Source organism: Bison bison, unplaced genomic scaffold (assembly GCF_000754665.1).
Source record: "Bison bison bison isolate TAMUID 2011002044 unplaced genomic scaffold, Bison_UMD1.0 scf7180017864525, whole genome shotgun sequence".
Classification (NCBI taxonomy): Eukaryota; Metazoa; Chordata; class Mammalia; order Artiodactyla; family Bovidae; genus Bison; species Bison bison.
This window is the reverse complement of record NW_011495076.1, coordinates 3,732,864-3,741,441: the sequence shown is the minus strand read 5'-3', so window position 1 is coordinate 3,741,441 and position 8,578 is coordinate 3,732,864. Positions and strand designations below refer to the sequence as shown.

Sequence of the window (8,578 nt, the reverse complement as noted above, 5' to 3'; positions counted from 1 at the left end):
GGCATGACGTTTTCTTCTTCTTGAAAGGATGCCAGTCATATTGGATTAGAGTTCACCCTAAGGATCACATCTTAACTTTGATTATATCTGCAAGGACCCTGTTTCCAAGTGCGGTCACATTCGTGAATATGGAGGCTTAGGAATATAGCTTTTGGGGAGACACAATTCGACCCATAACTACCTTCTATGATCCAGTCCTGGGTGCCCACTTCAGGGGTGTGGCCACCAGCCAGACTGCTTTGGGTCTCAGTTTTGGTGGCTGTAAAGTGGAGATAATAATAGCCTTTCTTAGAGGATTGCTGTGAGAATTAAATGAGAAAAGGCTAGTTGGATAGTATCTGGCTTATAGAAAGTGCTCAGTAGGGGTGCGCTTTTATGGCCAGTCATTTCCAGTCTAGGATTTCACAAGCTAGTTCATGGAGAAATTGAGGAAGTGAATGAGCCCCACACCGAGTAACACTATGGGAAATCAGAAGTTAACTCTTCCGATGCTGTGGCCCACAGGACTCATCTGCAGACAAATTCTGATTCCAGGGCTGTTGTCACCTCTACTTCTGCTCGAGTATTTGCTTGATGGAAATCTCCTCTGCTGCTCTGTAAAGGGAATGCAAAATAACCTTGTTGGGCAAGTTCAAGAGACTCTAGGCTGGACTGAGCAAATGTGTCTATCCTTTCAAGGTGGTCCTGTAAGACACCTGTCGTGTCCACTCAGCTCCAGGGTGCAGTTCATATGGTGGTCTGTGTGAATGCTGCGGCACGCCTGGGCCCTGTGCAAGGTGGCTTCGGGTCATTCCTGGGGTAACATGAGGTTTACAAGTAACATAGTCGTGGGGTGAAACTTGAACCACATTCTGCTGACTTAATTATTCAATAGAAACGGGATTCTCAAGATTCTAAACCACCGTCCCTAAGTTTGGAGAACACATATGTCTATTATATTATTCAGCAGGGTACAACCTAAGAGTTGACTGCAAGTCAAATTGCTATTTTTCTCCCTGATTCATCTTTGTGAGGTTGGTGTCGTCAGTTTTATAGTTGGCAGCACATCTGATTTAGGAAATAGATTCTACACGTTGAAGGCCTAAATAAAGCTTAGCTTTAGATTGAAGTCCAATAAAGGAATTATCTATAGTTAGTTCACTTATTTCTGGTACAAGTCAGTTGCAAGTCTGAAAATACAGGCTTGAATTTGCATGCTCATTTAGGGGTGCTGATCAGCTGAAATGCTGGTTATTAGAAAGGTGGTAGTTTCATTATGGAACATACTTTGAACTTAATTTCATGTGGGTCTATTGCTGTTCTGGGAATTTTGTTCTAAGATGCGTTGAAGATGTGCTGTTGCTATTTGGTTTATGAGTTGTTGAGGTGCTATTTATTTTTAATGTACTCCCTTCTTTTTTCTTCTCAAAGTGAATAATTAAGGATTAACATTCATCTTTAAGTGAGATCCTTTTACTTCGTATTGAGAGTTATTATTACTCTAATTCATGTTGCTTTTTCCTTGAAGTTCTGATGTATCTTTGGGAAGATAAACCTTTTTGCATATTCATTACTTTCCTTTTCAGTATTAATTACTGTAACTTCAGCAGTGAACATTATTGCACACTTATTTTATGCCAGGCACTGTGCTGCTTTAGATTATTATTATTCAATTTTTATGTCTTTACTAGATTTTTGAGTAATATCTGTTAGAATTCACATTTTGTAGTGGGGATCTGAGACCTGGAGAAGCAAACCTGCTGAGGCTACATTTTTGTAAGTAATGAAGTCAGGGTTTGAAACATAGGTATTCTGGCTTAGGATCCCTTGCTCCTTCACCATATACCCTTGATACTGCAGATACAAGCAAATCTTTGCAGTTGAGGAGAGAACTACAGATGCAATCTAGAACTTTTTGGTCAATCAGAAGACCTCAGCATTTCCATGTAATATGCATTTCAGGCCAGTGGTTTAATTCACTTCGCTTAATTTCTTTTGTTCAAGTTGATATCATGCTAATTTGTACAGTCAGTAACTGGAAGCATGAGAAGTACCCTAGTAGGGCTCTGGGTTGCAAGATACGTTAGCATGCAATTAAAAAATTCACAGGCTTCATACATAGATATCCTTGAGATTGACTCAGTTGTTATCAAGATGAAAACTGTGGCCCAAAGTATGTGTTTCAGAACATAGGGTGTTGCTTGGTTTTATGTAATAAACAATAGCAAAGTTAAATCAACTTAGGTAACTGGTTTAACAACTTAAGTTTTTTTTTTTTCATTTCAGAAAATTTTTTAGGTCTTCTTTATTATATGTATGCTATGTATATTTCAGTCTCCAAGAAGGTTGAAAAAAGGAGTATTAAGTGTTTTTGGAATGTCCCTGACAATTATCTGATCATTTGTTCTGGCAGATAAGATTTTGTCATAATTCACCCCTGATGTGTTTTTTTAGATTTTTCCAGTCTAGCAGTTAGGATAACTTTGATTGTGAGTAATAGAAAACCCTGTGCCAAGTGGCTTAAACAGTAAAAGTTTATGTAAATGAAAAGGTTAGAGGTATAGGAAGATGTAGAATTAATTAATAGCTTGATTCAGCCACTCCCTAGGTCATTTAGGGTTTGGTTTCTTTTTGTTTTTCTCTGTCTGCCAGAGTTGAACTTTGGAGCTGGGCATTTTTCTCTCTCTGCCAGAGTTGAACTTTGGAGCTGGGCAAGGGACAAATTCCTCTAGTTAATAAGCAAAGTGATCACCTAAGAATGGCAGGACAAACATTTGATTTTTTAGAAGAGTGAATGGGAGCATGGATGTTTGAGAGGCAGCCAACAAATGTCCACCATGGCCAGTGACTTGGGTACCTCTATTTTAAATTAATAATATATTAATCTCCTTTCTTCTTCACCTTGTATGTATGGATATAGTATATAATAATGCTGAAGGATGTTTCACTGAATGACAGGCTGGGGTTTTAGGCAGCAAGAAAAAGAGAACTAAGGGCTGTAAGCTTGCGTGTCACATGGACACTCGCTTTTGGCCCTGGGGATTTCTTCTGAGAAGTGAGAAATGCCTTCAGATGACATAATTCATTTGGTGGTTGCCCTTTTTTGCCATGTTGTACCAACTGGTATTTTCTTCTCTTTAGTAAAGGGACCAAGTGGCTGCTCTGTGCAAGTTACTCTGTTGAGTCTAAGTTGATTGAGAGACTTTCCTTAGAAGTATAGCCTTCCTGGTCTTTCAGCTTGGTCAGGGAAATGAGACAGGCACCCAAATAGCTAATACTGAGGGTCAAATGTGGAGGGAGGCACAGGAAAAAAGTCTAAGGGGCTAAGAGGAGGGAAAGAGGAGGGAAAGATTCCTGGGGAGATGAGTCCTTTGTGGGTGGGGGAAGGGAAAAAAGTGGGGACTTTAGACAAGGGAAGAGCTGGGAAAACGATGATCTAGTTTGGCTAGAGTCTAAATGCTTAGCAGTTAAAAAAAAAGATTCTTATACCAGTTATTTATTACTGTATAACAAAGTAGCCCAAAACTTTATGGCTAAACCAACAGTCTTTACTCTCTTCTGTGGTTTCTGTGGGTCAGGAATCCAGGAGCATCTTGAGGGGTTCTGGTTGAGGGTCTGGCCTGACGTCATAGACACATGTTAATGGGGTCTGCAAGTCATCTGAAGGCCCGATGGGAGCTGGAAGATTGGCTCCAAGGTGGCTCATTCACATGCTTGGTCGGTTGGTGCTTGTGCTCTTGACATGACAGCTGACTTCTCCCAGGGTGAACTTTTGAGATAGAGATAGTCAAGTGGCAGCTATATCTTTTTATGATCTAGCCTTGGAAATCACAAACACTCTGTGTTTTAGAAAAGGCCATTCTAAGGGGAGGAGAACCAGGAGTCTTTTTTTTTTTTTTTTAAAGAGAAGAGTGTCAAAGAATGTGCACACATAATATTAAAACCACTGCTGTTATTGAAAACAGCCAGGAGCAAAAACAACAGTTGCCTCACAGTGGTTTTCCTTTAGTTTTCTCTGCCACAGCGTTTACTCATCTTAGTTGGCCAGGCTAGAGTGTTTTGATTGATCTGTTGTTGTTCAGTTGCTCAGTCATGTCTCAGTGTTTGTGACTGTATGGACTGTAGCATGCCAGGCTTCCCTGTCCTTCGCTAGCTTCCAGAGTTTACTTAAATCCACGTCCATTGAGTTGGTGATGCTATCTAAGTATCTTATCTTCTGTCACCCCTTTCTTCTTTTGCCCTCAATCTTCCCAAGCATCAGGGTCTTTTCTGGCTCTTCGCATCAGGTGACCAAAGTATTGGAGCTTCAGCTTCAGCATCAGTCCTTCCAATGAGTATTCAGGGTTGATTTCCTTTAGAATTGACTGGTTTGATCTCCTTACTGTCCAAGAGACTTTCAAGAGTCTTCTCCAGCACAACAGTTTGAAATCATCAATTCTTCAGCATTCAGCTTTCTTTATGGTTCAAGTCTCACATCCTTACATGACTACTGGAAAAAAATAGCATTTTGATTGGTAAACAATGGTATCAATGATATCAAAAGTATGTTTTTATCTACTCAACTAGTTATTTAAGATAAAAATTGGTAATTTATTCAAAAGTTATCTTGTAGCAGAAACTTACTACGTAAGAGAGACAAAACAGAAGTGGCTCAGGCTGGGGTGGTGAAGGAAGGGTGCAGCCTCCAGTCAGCACCCAGGAGGACCCTATAAATGCTTTGAACCCAGAGAATAGTTCTCACTTTGAAAGCCACCAAATTTCTTTATGATTTTCTTTGAGAATTCAGTTTGTTCTTTTGAAAAACTCTTCCTTATTCAGGGATTTAGAATTGCTTTGTCAAATGTACTCTAACGGTAAGAATTATTTTCTGTCATTTAAATAACGTAGTTGAATCATGACACCAAATGATGGTTAGTATTATTTCATTCAAAATGTTTGCTTTGTGGGTGGTGGTGGGAGATAGTTGAGAGTGAGGAGGGAACTTCAATTTGAACAGAAGTTTCCCCTCTGTGGAGCACATATATTAGTTAAATATATGTACACACACTTGGGATTGAAACGTAAAGTGACAGCAATGAAAATTGGGAGGCACCATTCTCATGTCAGTATCAAAACTAGAAGCCATCCATGACCATGTGACCTTGAAGCATCACAGTATGACTGGTGGAGTGGGAGGCAAACTTCTGAGAAGTGGAGAATATGTGTGTTTGGTGTGAGTGTTTTTGATAATTACCAGAAGTAACAGTGGAAATTTTTATGAACCTGGTAAGGAAAAATATGCTCATTACTCATGTGAATATTAGTTTTCTCAATACAAGAATATACTTGCTAAAGTCTGCACACTCCTCCCGCCCCCCAAAAAAATATTTCTGTAGACTGTAGGGAAAGAGATTCGTTAATACAATAAAGAAATTGGAAAAGCAGAGTGCATTACCTCTTCTAATTTAGCACATTAAAGGGCAATAGCTAGCAAAATTAAATTTTATTTGAAGAGTTTTGAGGATGAAAAGCATGAAGTATTAATTTTTCTCCACTATCACTTTCCACTTTTATTGCTGCTACAATCCACTTTACCCACTTGTTGCTGGAAAAGAAAGAGTATAAAGCTTGCTGCAATGATTTCTTTTGAAAATAAAGAAATGTTGTAGCAGATATAGAAAGCCTAGAAGAAACCAAAGGCTGGGTGGTAAATGAAAGAAGGGAGACTTCATTTATTTATTTATTTTTTACACAGATGTGTGTGTATGTGAAAAGAGATGACTGCTTTTTGAATTCATCCACTGACAATCAGTCCATGGAATTCTCCAGGCTAGAATACAGGAGTGGGTAGCCTTTCCCTTCTCCAGGGGATCTTCCCAACCCACGGATCGAACCCAGGTCTCCCGCATTGCAGGCAGATTCTTTACCAGCTGAGCCACAAGGGAAGCCTAAGAATACTGGAGTGGGAAGCCTATCCCTTCTCCAGGGGATCTTTCCAACCCAGGAATTGAACTGGGGTCTCCAGGCATTGCAGGTGGATTCTTTACCAACTGAGCTATCAGTATCAGGGAAGCCGAAGAATTGATACTTTTGAACTGTGCTGTTGGAGAAGTCTCTTGAGAGTCCCTTGGACGGAAAGGAGATCCAACCAGTCCATCCTAAAGATCAGTCCTGGGTGTTCATTGGAAGGACTGACGTTGAAGATGAAACTCCAATACTTTGGCCATCTGATGTGAAGAGCTGACTCATTTGAAAAGACCCTGATGCTGGGAAAGATTGAGGGCAGGAGGAGAAGGGGACAACAGAGGATGAGATGGCTGGATGACATCACCGACTCATTAGACATGCGTTTGGGTGAACTCTGGGAGTTGGTGATGGACAGGGAGTCCTGGCTTGCTGCAGTCCATGGGGTCACAAAGAGTTGGACAACTGAACTAAACTGAACTGACAATCAGTATTCATACCAGTGGGATTTCCCTTTTAGAGTATTGCTAGGGTAGAAATGAGTTGCTGTATCTCCACAATTGCTTCTTAAAATCATTTGCTATGAGCTAGTAAAATGCCGGAGAAGGCAATGGCACCCCACTCCAGTACTTTTGCCTAGAAAATCCCATGGACGGAGGAGCCTAGTAGGCTGCAGTCCATGGGGTCACGAAGAGTCAGACACGACTGAGCGACTTCACTTTCACTTTTCACTTTCATGCATTGGAGGAGGAAATGGCAACCCACTCCAGTATTCTTGCCTGGAGAATCCCAGGGACGGGGGAGCCTGGTGGGCTGCCGTCTATAGGGTCACACAGAGTCGGACACAACTGAAGTGACTTAGCAGCAGTAGCAGCAGCAAAATGCCACACTAGTTTTTGTTTCTACTTCCTATTCCAGCTGTTCTAGATTTTATGTGAAAGTATTACTTGTGGGAGTGGAAGCCTGAGCTCTTTCTTAGTAGAGTGACTGGCATGGAGTAGCATCAGGAAACAAATTTCCTTCCTCCTCTTCTCCTCATGCATTTCTGCACTGACCTCAACATCTAAGTTGGGAGGGTGTCAAAAAGCATTTATAAGATGCTTATAAATAGTATCTTTTCTTCATGCAGCTGAAACATTTTTCATCTAATGTCTTCTTCCCTTTACAGGTCTATCATGCAACCCTCTGTTTCTTTTTTCTCCACCAAAATATAATTCTGGTTGCCTTCATTTAGGACTAGGCCAGTGGGCCCAATAAATGGGATCTCATTTCTCTTGTTTGAATGAAAGTTTCTCTTGTTTGAATGAGGACAGTTATTATAAACCTGGATTATTGTTCATTCTGCTCTCATCTCTGTATGCCATTCATTCATTTCTTCAGGATAGCATTTAATGAAGGCACACTCTGTAGGGCTGTTTGTGTGTTGGGGTGGGGCGTGAGGCACAGAGGTTATTGTGATCTAAGCATCCAGCCCTCTGTCTTTCTGCTTTTTAGTATTTCACAGTCTGGTGGAGGGTTGGAGAGATAGATAAGTACACAGGTAGGCCATTTCAAACAAGTACTTATGAAACTCCTGATGTATGCAAGAAAGTGAATCACATATCATACAGATGTCAGGTTTTACTGAACTTCATTTCTTTCAAGGAGTTGATTGTTAAGCACAGAAAAGAAGGCAACTAACTTAGCAAATATTTATTTATTTATTTTATTTTTTTAACTTTAGAATATTGTATTGGTTTTGCCATATATCCACATGAATCCACCACAGATATACATGTGTTCCCCATCCTGAACCCTCCTCCCTCCTCCCTCCCCGTACCATCCCTCTGAGTCGTCCCAGTGCACCAGCCCCAAACATCCAGTATCGTTCATCGAACCTGGACTGGCAACTCGTTTCGTATATGATATTATTCATGTTTCAATGCCATTCTCCCAAATCATCCCACCCTTTCCCTCTCCCACAGAGTCCACAAGACTGTTCTATACATCAGTGTCTCTTTTGCTGTCTCGTATACAGGGTTATTGTTACCATCTTTCTAAATCCCATATATATGCGTTAGTATACTGTATTGGTGTTTTTCTTTCTGGCATACTTCACTCTGTATAATAGGCTCCAGTTTCATCCACCTCATTAGAACTGATTCAAATGTATTATTTTTAATGGCTGAGTAATACTCCATTGTGTATATGTACCACAGCTTTCTTATCCATTCATCTGCTGATGGACATCTAGGTTGCTTCCATGTCCAATGGAACAAAATAGAAAGCCCAGAGATAAATCCATGCACCTATGGACACCTTATCTTTGACAGAAGAGGCAAGAATATACAATGGATTAAAGATAATCTCTTTAACAAGTGGTGCTGGGAAAACTGGTCAACCACTTGTAAAAGAATGAAACTAGAACACTTTCTAACACCATACACAAAAATAAACTCAAAATGGATTAAAGATATAAGCATAAGACCAGAAACTATAAAACTCCTAGAGGAGAACATAGGCAAAACACTCTCTGACATAAATCCCAGCAGGATCCTCTACGACCCATGTCCCAGAATATTGGAAATAAAAGCAAAACTAAACAAATGGGACCTAATTAAACTTAAACACTTCTGCACAACAAAGGAAACTATAAGCAAGGTGAAAAGACAGCCTT

General features: G+C 40.3%; 1 protein-coding gene across 3 annotated transcripts in view; it reads left to right on the top strand.

Moving 5' to 3' along the window:
• ELMO1 (engulfment and cell motility 1) overlaps positions 1-8,578 on the top strand; it is a 584,819-nt gene that overhangs the window by 31,382 nt on the left and 544,859 nt on the right. The window contains exon 1 of one of the 3 annotated variants that reach the window (XM_010831167.1): positions 7-2,832. The exons of the other annotated variants lie outside the window; for them this stretch is intronic. The gene's annotated coding sequence lies outside the window, so the exon portion shown is untranslated. Of the gene's footprint in view, positions 1-6; positions 2,833-8,578 lie in introns of those variants that run through there. 3 annotated transcript variants of the gene reach the window in all.